At 40.7% G+C, this 19,289-nt stretch overlaps 1 protein-coding gene across 1 annotated transcript in view; it reads left to right on the top strand.

The window, feature by feature from the left end:
- Positions 1–19,289, top strand: part of LOC309548130 (autism susceptibility gene 2 protein homolog) — a gene marked incomplete at its 3' end in the record, with an annotated part of 1,398,280 nt that overhangs the window by 704,972 nt on the left and 674,019 nt on the right. The gene's annotated exons all lie outside the window — the stretch shown is intronic.

Below are 19,289 nucleotides of genomic sequence, written 5' to 3'. Positions count from 1 at the left end.
TGTAAAATAAGCTGATAGTAATGGGTTAAAGTGCCTACACCTACACAAAATACATTTGCCTGATTTGGCTAGCTATGGCCCTGCTCAAGAAGTCATTAGATGTATGCACTTCATGACCTTGCCAAAAATCACCAGGCTGAGCATCATCAGAGGGGGAAATATAGCTTGTTTTGATTTTCATGGATTTTTGCTATTATTTTTACCAGGATAAGCAGGCATTATGGGTGTCAGTTGAATGCTTTTTCTCCATTTTATACTGGGAAAGAAAAAATGTTCAGCCAATTTCAACATACACTTATGATATTTTGTATGAAAAAGCATTAGTCTGATCATGTAGTGTCTGTAGAAAATTGCAATTGCCAAGAAGTGTTGGTTGAAAGTAATCCTATGGCCAGGCTATGGACAGTCAAGCACTTGCATATTCTTAACACACAGTAAATAAGCTTCAAAACAGGCACTTCCTCAATGTTCAGAAGAGAAACAATAAAGTTTCTAAACAGATATATCTATCTTTTCTCTTTTCTTCTAGAGTGCCTGTTCTCTGTTACCATTAGAATTTAGAAGGCTAGAGGGCTTTAGATATGGGCCAAACTACCGCCTGTTCGGTTTGCGGCAGAACTTTCAAACTTCACAAATGCTTGAAACTGAATAACGGACCCCATTGATGTCTATGGGACCCAAACTGGAAAAATCAATAGTGCCCATTTTGAAGGCTTATATGCAAGTAATTGGGCATACAATGGTTATGGGGGTACAGGTACTGAACTGGGGAAAAAGTGTCAATGAAAAAAAGTTTGTAAACTTTTAAATGACAAATGATTTACTGATGCTTAAAGTGAAACAATAAAAATGAGAAATGACATAAAAATTTAAAATGCCTTTAAAATATAGTGCCTGTAATGTAGCACATCTATACCGTGTATAGAGCCTGCTGTAGCAATAATGACATTTATAAGGCCAAAGCCAAAAAATTACATTTTCCATTCAAGCTTTCTTTATTTGATAAACAATGGCTTGGGGAGCCAGTCTGTATGATGAGGCCATCATTTTGTGCAATCGGAACAAGATCATTTTTTTTTGGATAAATGCTGGTGTCTCTTTTGCAGACTTTGCATAGAAGTAACAGGTGCGAAAAAAATTGGTCTTTGGGTATCAGTGGTGCCTTCACACCATAACCCTGTAGAGGTACTCTTGATGAAAGCAAGTATTAGCCTTGCTGTCAAAAATTTAAATGATAGGCACCTGTCAAACAGGTGTGGAAAAATTGATCTTTGGGTGTTAATTGTGCCCATGAAACCAAAACCAAAAATTTCTTCCAGATTAAAAATCAATACCCACAAAGCTAGACAGCCTAGACAGTCTTTTGGGGATTCCAGATCCAGAAGGCACTTAATCAATGACATCAGAATCAGGGGCTTAATAGCTGCTGCTAATCCAGGACTGATTCATTTTCATAAAAGGCCGGTCCACAGAGTCTGTGGACAGAAACGCTCTCTTATCTGTCACAAAACCTCTGGCAGCACTGAATGCCCATTCTTATGACCCAGTAACCAAGTGGATCGTCAACTGGAAAGCTCTCCATGTCTGTTTTCACCCCTAGATAATCTCCCACCATATGATGTAGACGCTGCCGATAGGATGTGAAAACTGACAGCCCTGAGCGCTGAAGAATAAAATTATTTTGAAAAACATCACTGAGGCGGCCCCCTTCTCCACTGCCCCTTTCTTGACTAACAGAAGCCTTAAAACTATGTATTCCACCAGACTTTAACCTATCAGAATCGGGAAAGGCGTTACATAAACTCCTCTTTAAGGTTTCCTTAAGAGATTTAATCTTCTGCTCCCTGTGGGGACAGCATGAGTTCCAAGACTTTCCCCTTGTAACGGTGGTCAAGGAGGGTTGCCAACCAATAGTGATCCTTCTCCTTCATGCCACATATTTCTGGGTCCTTTTGCAGGCTTTGAAGAATGAGGGAGCCCATGCACCACAAGTTTACAGAGGCATGAGAAGCAGACTCCTCTGGGTTACTGAGGATTACAGTATCTGGAACTGCCTCCTCCCAGTCACGTTCTACTCCCAAGGGTTATGGGAATGAAAACCCATCTGTTAAGGGTGGACATATGTCTTGCACTGCTTCAATGCCTCTACAATGACTAGAATCCTCCTCCATCCTCTCCTTTTGTATGTTCTGGGGCATGGCAAGAATAGTGTCAGCATAAAGCAGGCCTTGATTGGAAAGGAAGTCCTCCTCTTCCTCCCGCTGCTCTGCCTTGAGTGCCCTGTCAATAATGCCACACAGAGTGTGTTTTAGCAGAAACACAACAGGGATTTTGTTACTGATGCATGTATTGTCATGGTTCACCAATCTTGTGGCCTTCTCAAATCATGACAGTGCAGTGCATGCATTATTTTTCAGCAGCCATTGGTGTGGTGAAAAAAACCGAGCCAGCCTGAGCCTGTCATTGTGCCATACTCACACAGGTACTGGTCATCTGCTGCATGTGCAGCCGCTACAACATTGTCAAAGTCGAGTTCATCCTGGTGGGCTGTGAACGAATTATATATATATATATATATATATATATATATATATATATATATATATATATATATATATATATATATCGCCCCTGACCATGCTTGCTGGACCACGTGTCAGCAGTAACGTGGACCTTGCGGTATAGCGGAGGTAGACTGGAAAGGTGAGGAGTGGTGAGAAGCAGAATCACATCCATTTTATGTGGCTTTCAGGTGCTCTTGCCAACGGACTGAGTGGTGGGAGGTTAAATGTCTTGTCAAGCATAAGGTACCCAAATAGCTGGTGTTTTTGCCAAGCTTGATGTGCTTGAGGCAAAGCTTGCAAACTGCAACAATGTGATTGGCTGCATATGTGCTAAAAAAAGGTCCAAACTGCTGAGCTCTGGGAATGGTGCCGGGAGATAACAGCTCCAAAATCTGGCATGTTTTTTTTGGCACCCAAGTCACATCAGTGACCTCATCATCATCATCATCCCCTCCATCATCATTATCACTGGAGACAACTTGGCAATACACTGTGGCTGGGGGAACATGTTCTCCCCTCTCTGTAGGCTCATATTCCCACCTTCCTCAACCTCAGAACCGAGATCTAAATCAACCAATGGCCATGCATCAAGGAGCAAGTGGCTGATGCTGTGTTCAAATAATTCAGCTGACTCCTCCATGCCTGATGCTGGGGCTATGAGCAGAGTAGCTATGGACAAGGAGGCAGAATAAGCCACTCTGGCAGCTGCAGTGGACTGCGTCCTACTTGGGTGAAGGAAGATGAGGATGGTTTAGTAATCCAGTCCACCACCTCCTCTACATGCTGTGGCTGGGTAGCATAGGCAACATCACTAAACAGAGGAAATTATGTCCTGCCTGAGGACATACCACATTCACCTTTGCCTGTGGACACGTACGCTGCTGTTCCCCTCACAGTACCATGGGAAGCTCTGCCTCTCCTTGTTGGCCTCCCAGGCATGATGGAGGGGGGGGGGTGCTTATTTAAAAAAAATGTAACAAAGATGTGGAAATGTGTACGTAGATGCACTTTATTCAATGGAAAGTGGTGTTTGATGCACTTTAACTTGAATACTCACTACACAGAAACACTCCACTGGCACAATATACTGCAGTAAAACTGCACTGATGCACTGCAATATAATGTAGTAAATTAACGCACTGAAATATACTGCACTGAACTATACTGCCTTAAACGTGCACTAACGCACTGAAATATACTGTAATATATGTGCACTAACGCACTGAACTATAAGGCGTTAAACCTTCAGTAATGCACTGAAATATTCTGCGTTAAACGTGCAGCAACGCACTAAATATACAGTGTTAAATGCGCAGTAATGCACTGAAATATACAGCACTAAATGAGCAGTAACACACTGAAATATACTGCATTAAATGTGCACTAACATACTGAAATATACTGCCTTAAACATGCACTAATGCACTGAAATTTACTGCGTTAAACGTGCAGTAATGCACTGATATATACTACGCTAAACATGCAGTATCACACTGACATATACTACATTAGGCGTGCAGTAATGCACTGAAATATACTGAGTTAAACATGCAGTAAAGCAATGAAATATACAGCATTAAACGTGCAGTAATGCCCTAAAATATACTGCTTTAAACGAGCAGTAATCCACTGAAATATAGTGAATTAAACGTGCAGTAACACACTGAAATATACTGTGTTAAACATGCAGTAATTCACTGAAATATACTGCTTTAAATTTGCAATAATGCATTGAAATATACTGCGTAAATGTGCAGTAACACATTAAAATGTACTGCGTTAAATCTGCAGTAACACATTAAAATATACAGCGTTAAATGTGCAGTAACACACTGAAATCTACTGCATTAAGCGTGCACTAACGCACTGAAATTTACTGCAATAAACGTACACTAACACACTGAAATATACAGCGTTAAATGTGCAGTAACACACTGAAATCTACTGCATTAAGTGTGCACTAACGCACTGAAATTTACTGCAATAAACGTACACTAACACACTGAAATATACAGCGTTAAATGTGCAGTAATGCACTAACATTTACTGCTTTAAATGAGCAGTAATGCACTGAAATATACTGCGTTAAACTTACAGTAACATGCTGAAATATACTGCATTAAACATGCAGTAACACACTGAAATATACTGAGTTAACCATGCAGTAAAGCACTGAAATATACAGCATTAAAGGTGAAGTAACGCACTAAAATATACTGCTTTAAACCAGCAGTAATGTACTGAAATATAGTGAATTAAATGTGCAATAATGCACTGAAATATACTGCTTAAAACATACAGTAACACACTAAAATATACTGCGTTAAACATGCAGTAACGCACTGAAATATACTGCGTTAAATGTGTAATAACGCATTGAAATATACTGCGCTAAAAGCGCAGTAACACACTGAAATTTACTGCGTTAAATGTGTAATAACACATTAAAATATACAGCGTTAAATGTGCAGTAACGCACTGAAATCGACTGCATTAAGCGTGAACTAATGCACTGAAATATACTGCAATAAACGTACACTAACACACTGAAATATACAGCGTTAAATGTGCAGTAACGCACTAAAATATACTGCGTTAAATGTGCACTAACACACTGAAATATACTGTGCCCTGGCAAAATAAACTGACACTAAAGTAAAAATGAATGGTCAAACTACACTCACGCTGCACTATCACTAGATTCACACTAAAGTGACACTAAAGTGAAAATGAATGGTCGCACTACACTCACACTGAACTATTACTAGATTCACACTGAACTGATATTCTACACTAACAATAAAATAACTATAGCACACTAACTTGCTAGTAGCACTGAATAGAGACCTGTTCAATCTCTCTCCATGTCAATATCCCACTGCGGCGGCACAGTGCATTGTGGTTGTTTGGCGGTGTTCGTCGAACAGGCGAACAGCCAATGTTTGGCCCAAACTCATGCTCAGGCAGAACCTCTCTCCAAAATCCACTGACAAATCACTGCTGGGCTGGGGAACAGGATGAGCTGCTGAGAGTGAAAGTAAAAGTAAAAGGGCATCTGCTGTAAAACTTTGATGATGAATTACTCCACAATAGCTACAGCTACATTGGTTAGCAAGGACCTTTAATCTAATTACTACTTGTTAAAAAATATTTGTTCACAGGCTGGCCACATATTCACTTTAAGTGTTGACCTATTTGTTTTTACATAGTGATTTTTACATAGTTAGTGAGGTTGAAAAAAGACACCAGTCCATCCAGTTCAACCCATGATATGTGTGTGTGCGTTTGCAGTTAACAGTACATTGTATACCCCTGTATGTTGTGGTCGTTAAGGTGTCCATCTAATAGTTTTTTGAAACTATCGATGCTCCCTGCTGATACCAATGCTTGTGGAAGAGAATTCCACATCCTTACCGCTCTGACAGTAAAGAACCCTTTTCGCAGTTTAAGGTAAACCGCTTCTCTTCTAATTTTAGTGAATGGCCATGTGTCTTTTTAAATTCCCTTCATGCTGTCATAGTGGGGGGGGGGGGGGGGTCAAAAAATAGGGATCTGTCAGTCTTCAAAAGAAACCTCCACAAGGAGGTATTGAAATCACCAAATGCAATGACATCAGGAAACTCTGGAATTCAATGAGACCTTAATCAATGTAGATTGAATCAGGTGCATCTAATGTCTCCTTAATGGGATGCTGTACTGGCAAAATATGGAGTCTGACATTATTAACTTTGTTTTCTAGGTTAGTCGTCTGATGCTAATTCTAATATAGTCCTTCATTTCTGAATGGTTGGCCACGGATTAGGAGTCCTGGCCTCGTTTTCATTTTGGATTAGCTTGTTGGTTCTAGGTCAGTGACTCAAAGTACTGAAGCCAGTGGCAGCCAAGGCAACTAGCATTTTGAAAAAGTGCTCAGCAAGGCCAACTCCCCATTTTTTTCTCAGTACAGGTTTCCTATAAATCAAATGGTCCAGAACAGCTGTTTGGTGAAGGTTTGAATGGCTCAACACCTGTTGATGACTGCCAAGGCTATTCCACTCACAAAGTGTTTTTTCAATTAACAAGATAAAGTGAAATACCTGTTTTTAACTAAGCCCAGTGGAAACTGACAATGTATTTAAGGGATGTGTAAATGTTTAGTGTAATACACTATATTATATATTATTGAGTTGGCCCACCCTTTACAGCTGTAACAGCTTCAACTCTTCTGGGAATGCTGTCCACAAGGACCATTCTTCAAGAAGCATGTTTGTGAGGTCAGGCACTGATGTTGGATGAGAAGGCTTGGCTCACAGTCTCTGCTATTCATTCCAAATGTGTTCTATCGGGTTAAGATCAGGACTCTTTGCAGGCCAGTCAAGTTCCTTCACCTCAAACTCGCTCATCCATAAGTTTATGGACCTTACTTTGTGCACTGGTCCAAATTTTTTGGTGGAGGGGGGATTATGATGGGGGGAAGGGGGGTTGTACTTGATTTTTTATCAACTCCTCTCTCTCTCAACATTGACAATGACAATAGAGGCAAATATCACACTAATAACACTACCCTAGGGGCAGGATCCCAATGTAAGGCTGCCATATTTGACAGTTACCAGTCTATTTTTCTCTTTCATTATTGTCAAATTTGTTAATGCTAAGAGTGAGAGGAGTTGATAAAAAGTGGCAGTTGTTTATAGTTTCACATACTAATGGCATTTATAGCCTGCACATTTTTCCTGTGAATTTAATTGAAAGTTAGAACTGTTTTTGAATTATTGATTCTACATACTTCAATAAACACAACCCACAAGTATTAGGTATGCTTCCTATGTTAGAACTAGAAATATTCGGAGAATAAAACACTTCTATTTGTTTTGATTCATTTTAAGGAAAACACTTTGTGCCAACATGATCCTTGCTCTATTCTGCCAGCCTCTAGAGAGGTAACCTTTGACACTGAATTCCCTCTCTGCAAAGGCTTGAGAAACTGACATAGCCAACAGGTCTAATGCAAAAGGTTTTAGCTGGTGATAAGATGGGTCACTCTTTGACTGTTGAAAATCTGCTCTGGTGTCCTCAGTGATGGTGGCAACTTGGTGCAAAAGCTCTTCCTTATATTTTATGATCTGCTGCTCCATGTTGTTTAGAGAGATCCTCTGCCTTGGTCTTCTGCGACATTTAGAAAGAAACCGAAAGACTGGCTGCTTAGATGTGGATGGTGCTTCTTTAACTTCCTGTGATTTTTCAATATTCTCCTGTTCCACATCATCTTCAGACAATTCCTCATCTTGTGTGTGAGGCAATGTGGATTTATTTATGGCATACTCCTCTGCCTTTTTAAGCAGTTCCTGAATATTTTCATCCACCACATCAACAAGGGTTTTAGACAGTAGCATTGACAAAAAGCGCAAAGCTGCAAGTGGCAAGGACATTTCATCAGCTGGCTAAGTAGATCAAAGATGGCAGGGGCATGGACATGGGTCACTCTGGAGTGTTTTAGTATGTTTTGCAAAAGGCAGCAGTAGGTCGTGCAATGATATGAGTTTTTGCCATTCACTAGGGGCAGGCTGTCCTATCCCATGTTGTTTGCGATTTGGCAAACCGACTCTTTCAGTTTGAGGAGTCTTGCGATCATGTTGAATGCACTTGACCAGCGTGTGGGTCAGTCACTTAAAAGAGTAAGGCGACACTGCTCCAATATCATCTGTGTTGCAATGGAAGACTTGCGGAAAAGGTTCACTATTGATTTTGCTTTATCCAGGATTCTCCTAACACTTTCCACCTTCTGCACTATATGGACCACAAGTTGAAAGGTATGCACTACACACAGTGTCCAGTCCATGTTGATCTGTTGGTACCTAACAAGAGGAACACAGTAAATAAGCATAAAGTATAGAAAAGGTTACCATTTTCCATTCTGTTTTAACATTTAACATCTTACGGGAATACTTTTACACAAGATAACAAATAAAGTGGAAAAATAACAAAGATGCACCAGTAGAATAGAGCAGACAGTGCCCCAATATCAATCATCTCATATCCATGTGTTAATTGACTATCATCATGTGAAAGGATAATAAAAATGGCTCACCATGGATCATCAATTTCGGCCCCAGTCACTTTCCATCATAGGGGAGTCTTCCTCACTAGAGTTGGGTGGGCTACTTTTTCAAGGGCCAAAAATATGTGTTCAGGTTTATGTTATTCAACATAAAAGTAGCATGCAAATATAGCAAGGAATGAATCTGTGAGTCCTTTTTTGGTCCACAAATCAGTGCAAATAGATACTCTCCAGGCAGCAGTCATTCTCTTTTTGAATTTTTGTTAGTGTTTGTCAATACAGATTGCCTATTTTAGTTTTCTTTGGAACAGTCAGATACCTATCTACTGTCTCCATCTTACTAACAAAGTTACTGAGTGGTACTCCAGTGCACCCAATCCAGTTTGCTATGGCCTCATCGCTAGCATGTTGTTCATTAGAGTCAATTTTGTGAGTCAATTTTGTATTTTTAAGCACCTAAAAGAGCAGTGGAAATAGTTTGCTATGGTGGTGCACTGGCTTGAATTGACACATCATTGGATGTTTTCTTTATCTGTGGGGTTGAATTTGGGGGGGGTCAAGTTATTCTGATTGTACTTACTCTTTCAATCCACACATTCAGCTCCATTGTCTCCCTATAATATACTACATGTATGGCTCGTCCCAGGTCTGGCCGTAGGCCTTTAAGCACTCTGTGCCGTGCAAACATTATTGACAGTGCCCCTCCCTGACCACATCCCTCTATATATACTGTGTTTTGGTGATTACTTCAGAATAACAAAAGGTATAAAATCTGACTGTAACAAAGTTTGTTAAAAAGATAAGAATTTTCTTACCTTTGTATGCCTTTTGGAATGAGTCGTCTACAAATTACACTTCAAGATTGTTGTATTTTTACCAGCGAGTGTCACTTCACATAATTTCCAAAGGGTCTTGGTGTCCTTAACATCAAATGTAAAATACATCCATAGATATTTTCTGCTCTTTCTACCAGTTGCAGATGCCAACATTTCTGTACAATTTGTTCATGGGGATGTGAAAATAGTGACTCTGTGCATGACTTGCCTCAGTGAGGTCTGGACATGGACGGTGAGGAGGAGGCCTGCAATGTACAGTGATATGGATGGTCTGAGGACAGTGAGGAGGTCTGTAATGCACAGTGCTCTGGAAGGTGGTCTTAGGAAGCCTGTAATGCTGCACAGTGCTTTGGACAATGGTCCAAGATGACCTGTAATGCTGCACAGTGCTTTGGATAGTGGTCTGAGGAGGCCTGTAATGCTACACAGTGCCCTGGACAGTGATCTGAGGAGGCCTGCAATGCACCACTGCTCTGGACAGTGGTCTGAGAGGCCTGTAATGCTACACAGTGCTCTGGATGGTGGTATGAAAGGTCTATAATTCTGCACAGTGCTCTGGACGGTGGTCTGAGGAGTCCTGTAATGCTACACAGTGCTTTGGAATGGTGGTATGAGAGGCTTCTAATGCTGCACGGTGCTCTGAATGGTGGTCTGAGGAGGCCTGTAATGCTACACAGTGCTCTGGACATTGATATGAGGAAGCCTGTAATGCACAGTGCACTGGAAGGTGGTATGAGAGGTCTGTAATGCTGCTCAGTGCTCTGGATGGTGGTCTGTAGAGAGGCTTGTAATGCATAGTGATGTCGGAGGGTGGTTTGGGAGGCCAGCAATGCTGCACAGTGCTGGCTGGTGGTCTGAGGGGAGATCTGTAATGCACAGTGCTCTGGAACGGTGGTATAAGAGGCCTGCAATGCTGCATCGTGCTGGATAGTGGTGTCAGGTATAAGGGGAGGCTTGTAATGCACAGTTTTCTGGATACCGTTGGCCAGAGGATGCCTGTAATGCAGAGTGCTCTGGATGCTGGTGGTCAAAGAAGGCCTGTAATGCACCCAGTGCTCTGGACGTTGGTCTGAGGGGGAGGCCTGTAATGCAGCATAGTGCTAACTGCTAAGTACACTACGGACTAAAAACAAAATTGATTTTTAGGGGGAAGATGCCTTGCAAAGAGGGAAAGCTTTGCCACTCCCCCTTGCAATATATCCAATGTTGAAGCAATGTGACCTCATATGCTATACCAGATCATATGCCATTCAAAATGGGGGTATCCTGCAAATCCTTCCCTCCTTGCAAGCCACCTTGTTCCAGTGCCGAGAGCCAAGGACCCCTTCCTTATCCACATCTGGTCACCAGGGGGATGTAGGGGTTTGTGGGGAGTCTTAAATTATTATGGCATCCCACAAAGTTGAGAATCCTGGGAGATATCATTGACCAAATACAGCCCACAATGTCGTCCTGGATCCCTTTTAACACTGAAACACTGTGGCTTGCCAGGAGAGGAGCCCCCCTCCCCCTGCAAATGACCACCCAATGTTGAAAGTCATGTGGCCACCTAGTCTGCATACCTTGATAAGGGCCTGGTTAGAATATTATGGGGAACCCTGTTCCATTTTCATTCCATTTTTTAAGGGATTTTATACATAATAATATTGTCAGTTTTCCCCTAAAATTTAAACCAGGCCTTTATCCAGGTATGCAGCCTGGGTGGCCAGGGAAGAGAGGGCAGTGAGCATGTTTCCCCCTTCCTCAATCACACCAATTCACATGCCCTTCAACTTTAGAGGATAGCAATTTTTCCTTATCACCATGATAATGCAATCCTGGATGGAATCATAAGATGAAACTCACACCGTTTTTCCAATTTTAGTCACTATAATAATTATATTGCACTGTTCTGTAACAGCACACAGAGGTTTAAAGCACTGCTCTAATATGGTATTTAAATGATTTATGTATATTCAATGTTGCCCGTCAAATGAAAAGACCAAGCCCTGCTCAATGGTATTTAAAAAAAAAAATGTTTTTGCATTGGTATATATCCCCCATGACATTGCCTAGATTCCAATGCCATTTTTAACAACACCTTGCAAACTAGCCTTAAAGAAAGACCAGAACAAAACTTCCACAAACCAGAGCCAACCCTGTTTCCTCATCCATAAAATTTTTGTCAACATTTCTTTCAGGCAACCTTTTAGAAACAATTCAAAATACATGCTTACTAATGGGCCATACACACTATAAGATTTTCTGAAGACTTTTTCCTTTAGATTTACCAAAACCATATAATATGAGGTCACACCTAAACACTTTCAATTTGTATGCAATCTGGCAGGCCTTGCACTACATAGAAAAGATAAATCTGAAGGAAAAAGTCTTCAGAAAATCTTATAGTGTGTATGGCCCTTTAGACTAAAATATATAGTAGTTTCTCTTAATTCCACAAAAATGTGCATTTAGGCCTTACATAATAATTATAGAATTATTAGATCCTGGTACACAAAAAAAACAAAACATCAATGGGGTTTTTTGGTGTCTCACGCCAAGGTAATGGGACTTTATGGGCAAGTGGCATTAATACAAAAAAGAAATAAGGAAAATTGTATATATAAAAAAATTAAATTTATTTACAATCTTTGTGGAAAACAAAGTACTATTGCATATCAAGATGTGAGCATTAGTGTTGGGTATAGGCCCAATGTGATAAGAGTAGGAAGAGAGGATTCTAGAGGTGAATCCGTGACAGTTGTGATAACTTGTGACAGTCAATATGGATTCTTGTCTCTGTGCGTCCCAAATGTTCAGGAACAATTAAACAGAGTTTTATCCATAATTCCCTGACGCGTTTCGGCTATATCAGCCTTTTTCAAAGGTTTCTGTCACCCAGCTGAAAAGTACAAATAATGGTGTTTAATATTTCCTTGGGAAATATATATAATTATATTAAATGTATCAAAGTGCTAAAAAGTACATACTTGTTTTTTAATCCTGTTTCTGCAAACCAAAGAATTCAAAAAAGTTCTCTCTGTATCCACCAAGCCTGCAGCAAGGAGTCGTAAGGTACCGCAGTCTGGAAGGATATGTTATGTTGTTTAATGGGAGTAATAATGTATATATTTATTTATTTATATTTATGTTATCATTATTGCACTCACCTCCAAAATAAGAGGTGTTCATGAATCTCTAATTAGGAGTCCAGTAATATCTTGAAAGGACCCTGGAGAGATACATGTATATACATATATATAAAGAAACGGTCATCTCCCAAATCAATATTTGTATAACTATATATCCCATCCAAGCACTTACAATTGCAGGGTTTGGGTGAAGGTAAGAAGGAAGTGTCTCTCTGCTGTTTCAATCCAGGGATGAGTTGTTACCCCGTTCTGAAATGTAAATCTGAAATTTCAGAACGGGGTAACAACTCATCCCTGGATTGAAACAGCAGAGAGACACTTCCTTCTTACCTTCACCCAAACCCTGCAATTGTAAGTGCTTGGATGGGATATATAGTTATACAAATATTGATTTGGGAGATGACCGTTTCTTTATATATATGTATATACATGTATCTCTCCAGGGTCCTTTCAAGATATTACTGGACTCCTAATTAGAGATTCATGAACACCTCTTATTTTGGAGGTGAGTGCAATAATGATAACATAAATATAAATAAATAAATATATACATTATTACTCCCATTAAACAACATAACATATCCTTCCAGACTGCGGTACCTTACGACTCCTTGCTGCAGGCTTGGTGGATACAGAGAGAACTTTTTTGAATTCTTTGGTTTGCAGAAACAGGATTAAAAAACAAGTATGTACTTTTTAGCACTTTGATACATTTAATATAATTATATATATTTCCCAAGGAAATATTAAACACCATTATTTGTACTTTTCAGCTGGGTGACAGAAACCTTTGAAAAAGGCTGATATAGCCGAAACGCGTCAGGGAATTATGGATAAAACTCTGTTTAATTGTTCCTGAACATTTGGGACGCACAGAGACAAGAATCCATATTGACTGTCACAAGTTATCACAACTGTCACGGATTCACCTCTAGAATCCTCTCTTCCTACTCTTATCACATTGGGCCTATACCCAACACTAATGCTCACATCTTGATATGCAATAGTACTTTGTTTTCCACAAAGATTGTAAATAAATTTAATTTTTTTATATATACAATTTTCCTTATTTCTTTTTTGTATTAATGCCACTTGCCCATAAAGTCCCATTACCTTGGCGTGAGACACCAAAAAACCCCATTGCTTTTTCAGACATAGGGACGGAGGCAAAACTTACTTTCACACCATTTTCAAGATCAAAACCCCCACCCCCTCAAAAAACAAAACATAAAACTTTAAAAAAACCTTCTGCTTATTAAACAGTATTAATAAGTCATCCACGTGGGTAGAAAGGCTGTTTAACTGCAAGTGCCACAGTAAGACAAAATGTGTTGCATTTGTCTGAGATTTAGATTGCATCTCAATTAGTCTAACAATGTGTCTTTTTTAGCTATGTTATCATTATTCTCTACGCAACTAACAGTGTGTGCTGATTGTACAACAGAACACGTTTCATTCTGCCAGTTGAAAAGGGGCCCTTAGATGTGATAAAACTAAATAATTGGCTGCTTTGGTGGTTTGGGCATTTTCTATCTATGAATTGACTAACAAAACACACTTGCAGAGAAAGCAAGTAAATTGTTCAGCACTATGTCAGAACAAGAGAATTAATTAATGATTACATTTGAAATATTATACAGTGGGACTATTTGTCAGAAGGCATAAAGTTGTGCTCACAGCCGAGAACCATGATCTTTACCAAGGATATTGAATTTGCATTTTGTTTCCTTGAACTACAGGATATTGAAGTTGTTGGCATCCTATGCTTTGAATAACAATAGACGTATAAAACAATTTTTGCAATGAAATTTTATTGACCTCTTTATTTATTAATGCATCAACCCTTAGCATCTAATCAATTACAGTAACTGATTCACAGAATGCTGAAGCTTTAGTTTCATATTGTATCACAAAAAGGATATTCAATATGATGAATAAATTACATATTAGTCAGTTCTGCACAATAGAAAATGTGACTTGTTGCTCCTGTATATCATAAATGAATACCGTGCTGTGTGAGCGCTTTTGAAGTAGTTATAAATTCAAAGCTAAATTATCGTATAACTTTTAACATATTTAGGAGATTTTAATATTACATTTTAATCTTGCAGTTTTCATTCACACAATACTTGTTGGTCATAAAGGTCCATAAAGGCCATAAAGGTCCTTGTTCGGACACTTTCTTTTACATGGTGACAACGCTTTGTCACTGTCATTTTGTTGTTCTCCTGCTTTGACACACTGTCATTTGCACTTCCGGTGGATGCTATATGAGTTTGTGCTGAAGGTAATTGTGCAGACATGTACCCCTGTGGTCAACATTAGGAAATCAGCCCTGGGCAATGACAAATATCTGCTTGTGCATGTAGATTGGGAATGATTGCCAATATGATGCAGGAGATCAGCAGAACTGTGACGCAAAAACAAATAAAAAAAAGTGAAAACAGCATTGTTTATAAGAAACAAAAATGTAAATGGTTTATTATATACAGTGCTTTAGCAAACTAAATGTCAACTGGTTAGGGTGGTAAGGGAAGGTTTAGTGTGCAATTCAGCACAACACACAGCAAAAGTGGCACTTCTTTCATAGAAAACAATGTGTAAAATGTCCCTTATGTGTGCAAATTGGCCCTTAAATAGGGATAATGGTCCTAATCTAAACCAACCTGAGCGAACCTGCTAGGAAGCTATCACTTGTACTGGTTCAATCATCTGCAGCAGGGGTATTCCCAGCAACACACCCACACAAATACAAGGGGCATGTATATGTGGGGCTGTGGGGTGGGTGATGCCTTGGCTACTAATGATTGTCCTAGTACAGTGACAGCTTCCTGGCAGGTTCGCTCAGGTTGGTTCAGACTAGTATCTGGACATGCCTGAGCTCATTCCTAGTCTTAACCTCTTAACGACTGCTTGCTGCAGTTTTACTGTGGCAGGTCGGCTTTGTTGCACAAAACAACGTAACTGCACGCCCATTTGCCACAGAGGAAGCCGATCAGAGGTTATGGTGGCCAAGATTGCCACTGAGCACCCGCGATCACTCCCCGTGGAGACAGAATGGCGGTCTGCCTTTGTAAACACGGCAGACCACTGTTCTGTCAATTATGAACACAGGGATTCTGTGTTCCTCTTATTTAGGAACACAAGTCTCTGTATTCATGAAGAAAGCCCCCCCCCAGTTAGAAAGCACCCCCTAGGGGCACATTTAACCCTTTGTTTTCTCCTGGCTTTAACCCCTTCCCTGCCAGTATCATTAGTACAGTAACAGTGCATATTTTTAGCACGGACTACTGTAGTAATGTCACTGGTCCCCCCAAAAAAGTGTCAAAAATGTCAGTTAGGTGTCTGATCTGTTAATGTTGCAGTCCCGATAAAAATCGCAGATCACCGCCATTACTAGTAAAAAAAATTGAAAACAATTGAAAATTGAAGAAATGAAAATGACAAATCTTTCCCCCAGTTTGTAGATGTGATAACTGTTGCGCAAACCGATCAATATACACTAATTGGGATTTTTTTTTTACCAAAAATATGTGGCAGAATACAAATTGGCCTAAAATGGCCTAAAATGATAAAAACATTAGATTTTTTTTTTTTTGTTGTTCATAGCGCAAAAAAATTTAAATCGCAGAGGTGATCAAATACCACCAAAAGAAAGCTCTATTTGTGGGGGAAAAAAGGTCAGCAACTTTATTTGGGTACAGGATCGCACAACCACGCAAGTGTCAGTTAAAGTAAAGCAGTGCCGTGTCGCAAAAAATGGCCTGGTCATTAAAGGGGTAAAACCTTCCTGTCCAGAAGTGGTTAAAGTTAGGGACATGAAGAGGAGCCATGGTGTAAAACTAAAACAGCTATATATAGTATAGTATATCATATATAGCTATATATATATATATATATATATATATATATATATAGTGTCCAGTGTTTAGATGGGGCATCTTTCTCATATTTTTATAAAAAACAGTATATATATATTTATATATATATATATATATATATATATATATATATATTATTTTTTTTTTTTATGATATGTGACAGGAAGCCAGGAAAGAGGATGGGTTGTGTCCAGGTTCTTTTTGTGCTGCGTAGCTGTGTAGTAAGCCTGTTTGGACTCAATGAGGGGTTAACAAGCTCAGGTGTAACAGGTTGAGTACTCTGGGCTCCTATACAACTCCCAGGCTGCTGTAAAATAAACCTGTGCTATGTGTATGTATAATCAGTAATAAATATAAATAGGTTCTGCTGCCGCTGTTCATCAACCAGTGAAAATATCAGAAAATCGTATAACCACAGCGCAGCCACAGTGTAATTTAAACAAAAAAAACCCTTTTGTATCATTAATTGTGCAATAAACATGCTGATGCTTATTGGTAACCAAAAGTGCTTAAGTGCAATGATTGTTTGAACTATAATCCACAAAATAACATAAAATTCATCAATATAAAGTGCAAAAATTGCTTGATTCCAATGTGCAAAATGTAGTCCAATATTACATGACAAGCAAGTGGCCAGTGAAAGTCCATTACATATTCAAATATAAAAGTGCTTCTGTGCAAAAAGTGTTGAAGTTTTGAAAAAATTCTTATATTTGTCATGCAGTGCTTAGTGCTCCACTCCCCAACAGTGCTTTCACTTACCAGATGATGTGGACCCCTTAGCGATATTGCATGTGGGTCTATCAAGCTTGCTCTGGTAAGTGGAGACTGGGTCATTTCCTAAATATCCTTACAGGGTCATGGCTCATAAACAGAAAAGAGAGGATCCAACATAGTTTAATATATCCTTTTTATTCAAAAGCGCTTTTTTTTTTAAAATTCACAGTGTTGCAAAGGTCAATTCACAATGCAAAATTCCCATGTATTGGAGGGCAAGCGTGCTTTTCAGCTAGTCTGGTGACTGGCATGATGTCCGCACTCTGCATGCGTTCCCAACCTGCATTCCAAAGCCAGCCAGACGTGACGTCACTGACGAACCGGATTCTGCGTCAACGTGTTTCGCCCTCCCACAGGGTGTTCTTAAAGACAGCTCCCAGACTGCTTGGGGAAGATGCTCCACACTAGCACTAGACGGGGGGGTAGAAACTTTTTAGTGGGGATATTTATGTTGCATACACACTATACAATTTTTTCCTTTAGATTTACCAATACCATATAATATGAGGTCAGACCTAAACACTTTCAATTTATATGCAATCAGGCAGGCCCTTGCACTACATAGTAGAAGGTAAATCTAAAGGAAATCTACCAACAAAAGTTGTATAGTGTGTATTCAGCTTAAAGAGGAAGTAAACCCATTTAAAAAATGTGAAAAAAAAACTGTAAAGACAAAGGCATAATGAGCTAGTATGCATCACATACTAGCTCATTATGAAGTACTTATCTAAAAACGAAGCCCCCTCAGTGCCGACAGGAAGGCCGACACGTCCGGCCGTCCTGCTTCCTGGATCTCCTCCTCCGGCCTTCTGATTGGCCAGAGGGCGATAACATCACTCCCGCGCATGCGCGCGGGAGCCGCCGTTCACGGCACTGGGATCTGAAGGAACAGCAATGGTGGCCGTTCCTTCAGAGTGCATGCACCGATGACATCATCGGCTGCATGCACTGTAAATATCTCCTAAACGGTGCAAGTTTAGGAGATATTTATAGCACCTATAGGTAAATGTAAACAAAAGGGGTTTACAACCTCTTTAAGTCTGTGTGACTAAAATACTTTGTTTATTCTGTGTGACACTCAGGTGTTTGGGCAGTGGTAGGCAAGGCCGGACTGGGTATAAAAACCAGCACTGGAAAAAATGACATACCAGCCCCATAGCATTGCGTCATTATACCAGCGCAACGTCCCTCCCCCTAATACAATGCTGATCCCCCTTCCCCTAATTCAATGCTGATCCCCCCTCCCCCTAATACAATGCTGACCCTCCCTCCCCCTAATACAATGCTGACCCTCCCTCCCCCTAATACAATGCTGTTCCCCTGGCCCCTCCCCCTTATACAATGCTGACCCCCCGCCCTCAGTAAGCCCCCCCACCCAGTACAGATCCCCCAGTAAGCCCCCCTCCCAGTACAGACCCTCTCCCAGTACAGACCCCTCAGTAAGCCCCCCTCCCAGTACAGACCTCTCAGTAAGCCCCCCTCCCAGTACAGACCCCTCAGTAAGCCCCCCTCCCAGTACAGACCCCTCAGTAAGCCCCCCTCCCAATACAGACCCCCCAGTAATCCCCCCTCCCAGTACAGACCCCTCAGTAAGCCCCCCTCCTAGTACAGACCCCCCAGTAAGCCCCCCTCCCAGTACAGACCCCTCAGTAAGCTCCCCCTCCCAGTACAGACCCCTCAGTAAGCCCCCCTCCCAGTAAAGACCCCTTAGTAAGCCCCCCTCCCAGTACAGACCCCTTAGTAAGCCCCTCTACCAGTACAGACCCCTCAGTAAGCCCCCATCCCAGTACAGACCCCTCAGTAAGCCCCCCTCCCAGTACAGACCCCTCAGTAAGCCCCCCTCCCAGTACAGACCCCTCAGTAAGCCCCCCTCCCAGTACAGACAGACCCCTCAGTAAGCCCCCCTCCATGTACAGACCCCCCAGTAAGCCCCCCTCCCACTACAGACCCCTTAGTAAGCCCCTCCCAGTACAGACCCCTTAGTAAGCCCCCTCCCAGTACAGACAGACCCCTCAGTAAGCCCCCTCACCTGCGATCACATCACATGATGGCGCGTGACGTCT

This window comes from Pelophylax lessonae, assembly GCF_965119305.1.
Source record: "Pelophylax lessonae genome assembly, chromosome: 2".
In the NCBI taxonomy this organism is placed as follows: domain Eukaryota; kingdom Metazoa; phylum Chordata; class Amphibia; order Anura; family Ranidae; genus Pelophylax; species Pelophylax lessonae.
Note: the sequence above shows the minus strand (reverse complement) of the source record. Positions and strands in the feature narration are given on the sequence as shown.